Below are 12213 nucleotides of genomic sequence, written 5' to 3'. Positions count from 1 at the left end.
TGGAGTAGCTCCGACTTTTGGGATGGATCGTCTGGCTTCCTTCAAGTAATTCTCGACGTGTGGTTCTGTACTCCAGAAAAGTTCTAGAGGAAAGGCCTCGTCTCTTCCCCTGTTTGGCCACGGCTTTAGGGACGCCCATGTTCCTGGCCGTGTGTACTAAAAAACTTTGCAATTCAAAGATAAAGTTAATGATTTAAAGTGTTAGAAATTAAAAATAAAGAAATCAAAATATGTTAGTGCTCGGGTTGCCTCCCAATAAGCGCTTATTTATAGTCTAAGCTTGACTTACCTCTCTAGTGAATGGTCAGGGTGGTTCGAGGAGTTTATACTCCTCACTCATGCTATCAATCTCATCAAAATAGGGTTTTAATCGGGTGTTGTTTACCTTAAAAGTGCCAAACTTGGGGTGACTCACCTCCACCGTACTGAATGGGAAAATACTGAGTACCGTAAGAGGGATTTCCTCATTTGGTGTGGTAGTGACAATGTGGGGATCTGCAGTATTATCACCAACCTTAAGTTGATTAGGAGAGGTATCGAGCTTGTTTTGGTGTAGTTTCGGTTTATCATATGTTCTCGATTCATGTGCTCGCCATTCGTCTAGCTCCTCTATCCGTAGACTTCATTCTTCATGAATGTGTCCTCTATCACTTCTGGAACATGGCTCGTGAACTTCTTCGAAGCTTAATTTCTGCAAAATCATATTGTCAGTTTTAGTAGATTGGTGTGGAATATTACCTTCAATGTTCGATGTGATGCCAGAATTACGAGCTTGAAGGGTGATCGGTTCGTCTCCCACACAAAGTGTAAGCTCACCTATGCCAACATCAATAATTGTTTTCGCAGTTGCTAGAAAGGGCTTTCCTAAAATCAAAGTGGTGCTATCATCCTCCTCTATATCTAGAACAATGAAATCAACGGGGAATATGAACTTATCTACTTTAACGAGTACATCTTCAATAATACCCCTAGGGAATCTTATAGTTTTATCTGCCAATTGAATGCTCATCCTAGTTTGTTTAGGTTTCCCAAGACCTAGTTGCTTAAACATTTTGTAAGGCATGACGTTAATACTAGCCCCTAAATCAGCTAATGCATGACTTATATCTAAACTACCAATTAAACAAGAAATTGTAAAACTCCCTGGATCTTTCAATTTGTGGGGTAGCTTATTCTGTAGAATATCTGAGCAGATTGCATTTAGCTCCACATGTGATGCTTCGTCCAACTTCCGCTTATTTACTAAAAGCTTTTTTAAAAATTGCATTGCATTTGGCATCTGCGACAAAGCTTCAATAAACGGTAAGTTAATATGTAATTTTTTTACAAGTTTGAGGAATTTACCTAATTGTTCGTCTGAGCGGTCTTTCCTTGTCACGTTAAGGTATGGCGCACGAGGTTTATATTTGACAGTCACTAGTTTGTTTGCATTTTGATCTACCTCATCTCTCCCTTTGCTTACCACTATTTCTTGCCATGGTTCTGGTTCAGGCTCAACGACTCCTTCATCATCTTGAGTACTAATTGCGTTGAGGTGTTCCCTTGGGTTAGGTTCAGTATTACTTGGTAAGCTACCTTGTGGTCATTCGGAGATTAGTTTGGATAGCTGGCCTATCTGAGTTTAGAGCCCTTGGATCGATGCTTATTGATTCTTAAGTGTTGTCTCGGTATTTTGGAAACGGGTTTCTAACATTGATATGAATTTTGAGAGCATCTCCTCAAAGTTCGGTTTATTCTCTTGTTGGTAAGGTGGATGTTGAAAACCTTAAGGATTTTGTGGCTTTTGATTCATTTGACCTCCCCAGGGAAAATTTGGGTGGTTCCTCCAACCTGCATTATAAGTATTACTGTATAGGTTGTTTTGAGATCTAAAATTATTATTACCCATATAGTTGACTTGTTCCTCTTCATTTTTGGGATTGAAGGATTGATATTCTGTATGCACACCTCCTCCACTGGAGTCATACCTCATTACTGGATGTACTTGTGTAGAACCAAGTAAACCATCAATCTTTTTATTGAGAAGTTCTACCTGATTTGACAGCATAGTAACTGAGTCGTCGTCATAAATGCCGGCTATTTTTGTTGGCTTAGTCCTCATGACTTGCCACTGATACTTATTCAGTGACATTTCTTGAATGAATTCATAAGCCTCTTCAGGTGTTTTGTTGTTGATGGTTCTGCCAACAGTTGCGTGTAACACCCCAAACCCAGCCCAGACGTTATGGCCGAATCTGACGTGCCACATTGGAATTGAAAACCCACGTTCCGTTTTAGTGTTTTAAAAACCATATATTTTGTTGAGTTAACAAGGTGTATGGAAGCTGGGCACTAGGTAGGTATCCGAGACAGAGGAGTTGAGCCATGAAGGCTGCTTAAGTACCAAGCTCTTTGATTGGATCCAATCCTAGACATGCCCACAACCATAGCCACACTTTGTTATATCGAGTTTAAATTTGTTTAAGTGAACGACTTTGATAAATCAATTGATCATGGTGTTGAACTCTTTTGAAAACAAGTATCGTTTTGAAAACACGTCCTAAGTCTAGCCCATTTGAATAATTATCAACCAGGTTTGAAGTTATTAAAATTAAAATAATCCCGAAAAGAAATAAAAGGAAAGTTAAAATGGCCTTATTACAACCCAAAAATAAATAATAATTAAAGGAAATTTAATGAAAACCAACTCTTGTTTAAAAGCCAAAAAATGATCACCGTGGCTACTCTGAATCCCCTCCGGCCCAAGTCCCCACATCTAAGCTCACCTGCAAGGTTAAGGAAAGGGGGGTGAGTTTGGAAACTCAGTGTGCAACAAGCCCCTTTCAGAGCCCAAAACAATGACAGCCTGTTGGGTCTGAGCCCAAATCCAATCTCAAACATGTACTGGGCCATAGCCCATTTCATATTTCATATGTTATAACACTGGGCCGAAGCCTTTTCAAATTTCATATTACTGGGCCGAAGCCTTTACTGTAAACGGTATGGCCCATAGGCCCATTTCAATATCACATATAATGTCAATGAAAGAATGCAAGCCCAATTGGGGAGACTACTCAACCCACCATCCGCTACTCTCCACCCGTACCAACCAACACACCATGTGGGATTAACTCGACCCACCCCGCCATAACTCTCCACTGGCAGCATAGCTGCTTTATCATATAACTAGAGGCCTAGCCTCTTTTAATAACTGGGGCAAAAGCCCTTTTTATAACTGGGGCATAAGCCCTTTATCATAACTGGGGCATAAGCCCTTCATCATAACTGGGGCATAAGCCCTTTATCATAACTGGGGCATAAGCCCTTTAATAACTGGGGCATAAGCCCTTTTGCACTTCCTCCATCCATATAAAAACCCAACCCAATGCATTTACGAACATCTCATGTGCATATCATACATATCATGTGCATATCATACATGTCATGTGCATATCATACATATCATGTTTATCAAAATCCCATGCATTAAGTTCATATATAAACCCTAGGGGTATAATGGTCATTTTTACCTAGGGGCAAAACGGTCATTTTCATATTATAAGGGTAATTATATAATTTTACCGAAAATTAGGGATTTTTCCATTTTCATCATTAGTTACTAACTATTCATTTGTCTAACCGCGTTTCTAGCCCACTTTTAACGAAACCGAGTTATTGGGCCTAAAACCCCTAATAGGCCCTACTTAGCCGATTTTGTCATCTAGGCCCATTTAGCCTATATCCATAATAGTATTAATAGTTTTAACAGGCAATTTAACAGATTTCCGTTTTCTACCAATTTTACCCAAATGGGCTCGAAAGCCTATTGGGCCCTATTTCAGCCCCTCGAGGCCCAACTTACCGTGAACGCCAAAAATACGTCCTTACCGTTTCCATTGTTCCCGATCATCATCTCATCGATTCTAACTAACTAGTAAGTGTTCGCTTGCTCATAAGTCCTCGAAATGCCAGAATTTTGGCGTTTCGGCTTTTCGGCATTTATCACTTTAAGCTATGAAAAAGGGTTCGTTACACACCTGATTTGCGATATTCCTTGATGAGATCTCCTATGCGATTTCTCCTATAATCAACCACTTATAGATTAGACCATGTTATTATTAAACCAAATCGAAAACTACCTATTATCATCACTTACACATTCGGCCACCATCCACAATGGCCCTTGGGTTCATACCTTTGCCGAAGTTGATGACTAGATTTAGTCACTCCGATGATCCAAGCTTTTTACACACTCCTCGATCGGTAGCCTTTAATCCTCACTAGCACCAACAAACCAAATAACACCAAAAACCCTTTTAGCCTTAGTCGACAGAGGGGTTTTCAGCTTTCCTTAAACCACAAGATACAAATGGAAAGAAGGTTCGAATACTTACCAAGAGATCTACTCGTTGAAGAACGTTCCAAATACCTTCCTACCCCATATCCGTTGTGAATCCAACTGAAACGTGCGTAGAAAATAGATCTAAATATTAATTCCTGAATCACTAAAATATGAAGCTTTCGGCTTTTCAGCAAATATTAATCTAAGCTATTACGAGGGTCAGTACACACCTGTTACGGGTTGAAGTTGAAACGTTTCCATAATTAATCACCTACGATAACCACCACCTGTCACTCAAACCCAACTATTCCAATATCAATATATGTAAATCCTAAGCACATCAGTCATACGGAACATAAGGGCATATTCGTCATTTTACCATACAGGGGTATTACGGTCACTTTACCCTACAGGAGCTTTACGGTCTTTTTACCTAATAGGGGTATTTTAGTCATTTCATCCTACAAGGGTGTTTTGGTAAATCTACAAACTACGGGTATTTCAGTAATTTTGTAAACCAATGGTATTTCTATAATTTTTAGAAAGTCAAGGGTATTTCTGTAACTTTGTAAATCAGGGGTATTTTAGTAATTTTACAAATTGAGGGTATTTCGGTAATTTCACAAACCAAGGGTATTTTGGTAATTTTACAAACTAAGGGTATTTTGGTAATTTTACAAACTAAGGGTATTTTAGTAATTTTGTAAATCGAGGGTAAAATAGTAATTCTGTAAATCAAGGGTAAAATAGTAGTTTTGTAAACCGAGGGTAAAACGGGAATTCTGTAAATTGAGGGTAAAACGGTAATTCTATAAGTCGAGGGTAAAATGATAATTATGTAAATCAGGGGTAAAACGGTAATTATGTAAATCGGGGGTAAAACGGTAATTCTATAAATCGGGGGTACTTTGGTAATTTTAGGTATTTTAGTAATTTTACAAATCGAGGGTATTTCAGTATTTTTACAAACTAAGCGTATTTCGGTAATTTTAGTAAACTAAAGTATTCTAAACAGGGATAACAATACGAATGGGCCTAAAGCCTATTCTCGGCCCAAATGGGCCCACACGCTCGTGTGGCCCTTTTAGCCCAAATCTAGCCACAAATATTAGATTCACCTAGCCTAGCCCAATATTTACTACACAATCAAACAACTTATCCAATTGGGCCTGTAGGCCCATTAGGCCCACATGACCCCTTTCGACCCATCGCGGCCCGAAGTAGCCATCCTACAGCTAGAGTAGTAAGAAATACACACCTGATAGGGGACTGGAGTTAATCCACATTCCGAGCACTCTTAGCCGACACCCAACCCAAACGAGCACGCCATATAGCGAAAGGGATCAGCCAAGAAAGGTACATTTACTCTCCTCATGGTTCCCTCTATTTAAAGCCAGCTTCACAACCACTCTTATATTAGCTTCCTGATGTGGAATCCCTCCAACATTAGAGTTTAAATTCAACACCAACTCTTGCAGCCCCCTGTTAGCAAAATAAATGCTCTTTGCTTACCATGGGATTCGAACCCATGCCTCCCCTCAGATGCTCCACACGCTACTTGCCACTAAGCCACAAGGCTTTTTGTGTCATATTTTATCCCCAATTAATTATAAGGTCTAAAGGCCAAAGTCTAGGTTCCCTTTAAAAAACCCAAAATAAATTGCAAGAGCCAAGGCTTGAACCCAGGCTTTCATACAACCTTAATGACGCCACAACCACTAAACTACAAGCTTCCTTGTGTCATCTATTTAACACAATAATTTAAAAACCCTCATCCAAGCATCTAGGTTTTTTTTCACTTAATACCAAATTTTTTGCTAGAGCCCAAGTTTGAACCCAAGATTTCTCTAACACTTCTCAGGGCCATTAACCACCAAAGCGGACATTTAATTGTGCCATTTCATTGCACAATTAAATGCCTATATAAAACCTCCTTACGGACCCACACTCAAGGCCCAATACTTCTAGGCCCAAATTCGGGGTGTTACATGTGTCAACCATTTGCCAAGTCGAGGGATTCAGACCATTGTGGAATATTTGTACTTGCAGCCAAAGCGGTAACCCATGGTGAGGGTACCTTCTCAGTAAGTCCTTGTATCTCTCCCATGCATCGTAAAGTGTTTCTAAATCCATTTGCATAAAAGAAGAGATATCATTATGTAATTTAGCCGTTTTAGCCGGCGAAAAATATTTTAGTAGAAATTTGTTCCCAAGTAGTAATTAACCCTTGTGGTAACGATTTCAACCACTGTTTAGCTTTGTTTCTTATGAAAAAGGAAATAACCGAAGACGAATGGCATCATCAGAAACGCCATTGATTTTAAATGTATCACAAAATTCTAGAAAATTTGCTAAGTGTGCGTTGGGATCTTCACCCTGCAAACCATCAAACTGAACAAACTGTTGTATCATCTAAATAGTGTTAGGTTTTAATTCAAAAGTATTTGCAGCTATAGCAGGTCTAACTATGCTAGATTTAGTTCCTATTCGAGAAGGTTTAGCATAATCATACATAGTACGTGGAGCAGGATTTTGATTAGCCGCAATTGCAGGAGGTAGCTGATTGTCTTGGTTTTCAGCCATCTTGTCGGTTGGAGGTTGAGTATCGTCTTCTTGCTCATTCTCTATGTATCTTAAGATGCGCCTTATTTCTCTTTGGTTTCTACGAACTGTGCGATCGATTTCTTCGTCAAAAAGTAATGGTCCTGATGGGTTTCTTCTAGTCATAAATTATAAAAACCTGACAAGAGAAGGAAAAAGTAAATTAATAAATAATAAAATTAAATTAAATTGCAAGAAAAATAAATAGCTAAAGTAATAAAAATTTAGCGTTCCTAATATTTTAGTTCCCCGACAATGATGCCAAAATCTTGATCGCGTGATTCGTAACAAGTAATAAATATTTGTAATAAAGATCAAACCTAGACTAACTATTATCACGACGAAAAGGCAAGCGCACCTATCGAACAATAGTATAGTAATAGCAAGACCGGGATATCGTACCCAAGGGAACCAAAAGTACTAATAATAACTATCTTTTTTATTATTTAACCTAGAAATAAAGAGGGCTGTTTATTAAACTAATTAACTAAAGTAATTAACTAATTAAACTAAAGCAGAGAGAAAATTTGGAAAAAGACTTGAAGAAAAGTAATTGATAAAGACGACACCCAAGGAGGAATCCACCTAGATTTCACTTGTTATCTGACTCTGAACCAGACGATTTATTCACTTGACTTGATCCGTGAGACTCCCTAACCTATATTATTATCTCTTTCGAGACTAATAACGTCTAACCCTCAGTTGAATTAATCGAAATCTCTTTCTTCATTAAAACCCCTAGGGAAGCAGTAAATTGATCTATAGACTCCCATATTAGGTTTCACCATAACCCGGCAAAATCTCGTAACCCTATTTCTAGCCGTTCGATCAACTCCGCTTAATTATGCCAAATCTATTCTTAGACAGGGACTTTTGCTCCTTTACATAAGCACATCAAATCATGAATCAATACCCGGAATATTAACTCAAGCATTAAGAACACATAATTAAGAACAAATCAAGTATTTATCATATAGTTCAGATAATAATAACAAGATCCATCATAGGTTTCAACCCCCTTAGGTATCTAAAGTGTTTAGTTCATAATAAAATAAGATTACATCTCAAAAGTACAAAAATAACAAAACATAAAGAAAACTCTAAAACCCCCGAAGGAATTCTGAGAGAGATCTTCAGTCTTGGAGTAGCTCTGGCTTTTGGGATAGATCGTCTGGCTTCCTTCAATTAATTACCGGCATGTGGTTCTATACTCCAGAAAAGTTCTAGAGGAAAGGCCCATTTTCTAAGTCATCCTTAGGGTGTTTATATAGGCTTTGGATTGGCTTTCTTCCTCCCTAAGTATCCTTTTTCATGTAAAATACAATTCCTTGAAAAAGGGACATGCCCGTGTGCCACGGCCGTGTAACGTGTTTGCCAGGCCGTGTTCGATCCGTTAAGTTGTACACGACCATGTGGGTCAATGTTCAAGCCGTGTGAATCGTGAAAGCCTTGGTCGACACCCTCGAAAGACACGGGAGTGTGAACAGCCCATGTGGCAAGGCTTAGGCCGTGTCATCTTCTCGATTTGGTCTGTTTTGTCCCTTCTTGGCTCGTTTTTGGCTCCTTTTGACTCTTGGTGCTCTCCTGAGTACAAAACATGAAATAACCAGATTAAGAGCACCAAAATCCACAAATCTAGTAATAAACATCCATAAATATGCTAAGTATTTGGGGTAAAAATATGTATAATTTGGCATTTATCATTTATCCTATTTTTTATAGTTCTTGGGTGAGTCCAGTGCAGGTTGTTCCTAAGAAAGGAGGCATGACTATTGTAGCCAATGAGAAGAATGAATTAATCCCAACAAGGACAGTCACAGGTTGGAGAGTGTGCATTGATTATAGGAAGCTAAATGATGCCACGAGAAAAGATCACTTCCCCCTTCCATTCATTGACCAAATGTTGGAAAGATTGTCAGGGCACATGTACTGTTACTTTTTAGACGGACTCTCTGGCTATTTCCAAATCCCAATAGCTCCTGAAGATCAAGAAAAGACGACATTTACATGTCCATACAGTATGTTTTCTTATTGTAGAATGCCTTTTGGATTATGTAATGCTCCTGCTACTTTTTAGCGCTGCATAATAGCCATTTTTGACGAACTCGTAGAAAACGTCATGGAGGTATTTATGGATGATTTCTCGGTTTTCAGTATCACTTTCCATCTTTGCCTCAAAAATTTAAAACAAGTGTTAATAATATGTGAGGAAACAAACCTTGTGCTTAACTGGGAAAAATGTCACTTTATGGTTCAAGAAGGTATTGTGTTAGGACATAAAATTTCTAGTAGAGGGATTGAGGTTGATAAATCTAAAATTGAAACCATTGAAAAACTACCTCACCCTAATTCGGTTAAGGCTATTAGAAGTTTTTTAGGACATGCTTGGTTTTATAGAAGATTTATTAAAGACTTTTCTAAAATAGCTAAGCCTTTGACTAAATTACTAGAAAAAGAATTGCCTTTTAATTTCGATCATGAGTGTTTAGAAGCATTTAATACTGACTAAAGCTCCAATTATAATTACACCTGATTGGAGTTCACCTTTTGAACTAATGTGCGATGAAATGCCTCAGGCATATATGCTCTCATGTGAAATTTTTGACGTTTGGGGTATTAACTTCATGGGTCCATTCCCTAGTTCATTCGGTAATAAATACATCTTAGTAGTTGTTGATTATATGTCCAAATGGGTTGAAGCCCAAGCTTTACCTACTAATGATGCTAGAGTAGTAGTACGATTCCTTAAGAAACTTTGCTCTTGATTTGGTACACCTAGAGCAATTATCAGTGATAGGGGTAGTCATTTTTGTAACGCCCAATTTGACAAGACCCTTAAGAAATACGGAGTTCATCACAGAACAACTACCCGTTATCACCCTCAAACTAGCGAACCAAGAGCTTAAACGTGTAATGCCCTCATGCCCGAGACCGTCGCCAAAGTCGAGCTTGAGGTGTTACTAAACTTAATTCATTAATTTAACAGCTCAAACAATTTTTTTTAAAAATTTCCAGACAAGCTGGCCAACTGCATCACAGTCGCTTAAAAATTCATATCTCGTGTTTCGAAACTCAAAATTAAGATCTGTAAATTTTCCCTAAAACTAAACTCATATATCTATTTACTAATTTTTTTCTAGAATTTTTGGTTGAGCCAAATAGTACAGTTTATTAGTTAAAGTCTCCCCTATTTTAGGGTTCGACTACTCTGACCCCTGATCAGATACTCCCTGTACAGAGTTTTAATGATTATGCCATTTGTTTCTTATAAAACTAGACTCAATAAGGATTTCATGCATGTAAGATAAAACTCCTAATTGTTTTTTTACAATTTATAGTGAATTTTTAAAGTCAGAACAGGGGATCCAGTAATCACTCTAGCCCTGTTTCACAAAAATTTAAATATCTCACAAAATATAACTCATATACCTGTTTTCTTCCATCCATATGAAAATAGACTCATCAAGCTTCAATTTCGTAACTTACTCATCATTTAATTCCATTTCTACTATTTTTAGTGATTTTTCAAATTTACATCACTGCTGCTGTCAGATTCTATTTTATGGCAAATTTTACTTTATATTTTCATGGACTAAATAGCATTTTAAACATACATAACATCAAATATGACTTAGATTGGCCATTCCAATGGCTAATCATTTACAAACCCTTTTCTTGCAAAACCATAGCCATATCATAAGATCATTTACAGAAAGTGAGTATTTTTCCATACATGCCACATTCAAAATACACAAGCCATTTTACCAATTTAGGCCTTCGGATAGTGTGGACGAATCTTCGACCTATCCCGATTCTCAAGCCGGCTTGTCAACAACTACAATGAATAAAAAGGAGGGAGTAAGCACAAATGCTTAGTAAGTTCACATGCAAATAGTAAGTAACATAATCATGCAATTCCACATAAATCATCATTTGCATAAATAACACCAAGACATTCTTGTTACGTTTGCATTTAATATCTTACTACGATTTCATCATACCAAGTTCACAACCCGAGCACATACCTGTTAAACCTTATCATTCACCACACTTACCAACAGGTCACCTCCGTTTTAGGCATTCTTCTCATTCACTTAAGATCACCCGTTGAACACATCGGAATATAATTCGAATACACGGATAGTGTGCACGTAAGTGCTATACTCATAACTGAACAAGCTCAATAGCTTTTGAAATCTATGTAGCCAAGCTACCATGTAACCCGCCCATAAGTGAACTCGGACTCAACTCAACGAGCTCGGGCGTTCGCATCCATAAGTGAACTCGGACTCAACTCAACGAGTTTGAAACTCAAATATCCTGGTGACATGTCACTTGTATTCTAATCTATTCCCAAGGTTCAAACGGGCTTTTTCCATGGTCTCACATCTTTTCCATCTTCCACGGAATATCGGAACCGATACTGGTGATAGTTCATACTCATCAAGTAATTCACATAATTACATATTATTCAACAATAACCACAAAACATAACATTTCATGATAATAATAAGCATCATATCATATAAACAACATTAAATTGCTCACAATGACACTTATGTTACTACATTTACACATGAACTTACCTCGATACAAAATATTAGCAATCGAGCCTATTCTTCGTAAATTTTGTTTTTCCCTCAATCGCGACTTGAATCTCGTTTCTCTTGATCTATAATGCCAAATTAATATTATTTAATACATACATTCATCAAAACAGCATTTAATACGAACTTTAGAAAAATTACATTTTTGCCCCTAAACTTTTGCATAATTACACTTTTGCCCCTAGGCTTGAGAATTAAACTTCATCCCTTATTCTTATGTTTTATGACATTCTAATCATTTTTCCCTTCTATGGCAACATCAAATTCACACTCTAACATGTACTTATGACTATTAGGTATTTTTACCGATTAAGCCATTTTACTCGTTTTCGCTTAAAACCGAGTAGCACAAGTTGTCTAACATAATTTAAAACCTCATATTCTATCATAAAACACCAAAATACACAAATTTCACCTATGGTTATTTTTCCAAATATGAACCCTAGGTTGAATTATTGCTAGCATAAGTTAATTCGAGCTACCGGGATTCCAAAAACGTAAAGAACATTAAAAACGGGGCTTGGGATCACTTACTATGGAGCTTGGAAGCTTGAAACAAACCCTAGATATGGAGAACCCTTGAAATTTCGGCCTAATGAAGAAGATGGACAAAAATTGGCTTTTAATTTTGTTTTTAATTCATTTTAATAACTACATGACCAAAATGCCCTTACTACTAAAATT

At 37.5% G+C, this 12213-nt stretch overlaps 1 non-coding gene across 1 annotated transcript; it reads left to right on the top strand.

The window, feature by feature from the left end:
• The first annotated feature begins 6380 nt into the window (after positions 1–6380).
• Positions 6381–6486, top strand: LOC121226700 (small nucleolar RNA R71). Its single transcript, XR_005924420.1, has one exon. It is a non-coding gene; the product is annotated as a small nucleolar RNA R71 (small nucleolar RNA).
• The last annotated feature ends 5727 nt before the right edge of the window (positions 6487–12213 follow it).

The sequence above is a fragment of the Gossypium hirsutum genome, chromosome A03, assembly GCF_007990345.1.
Source record: "Gossypium hirsutum isolate 1008001.06 chromosome A03, Gossypium_hirsutum_v2.1, whole genome shotgun sequence".
Lineage (NCBI taxonomy): Eukaryota > Viridiplantae > Streptophyta > Magnoliopsida > Malvales > Malvaceae > Gossypium > Gossypium hirsutum.
Note: the sequence above shows the minus strand (reverse complement) of the source record. Positions and strands in the feature narration are given on the sequence as shown.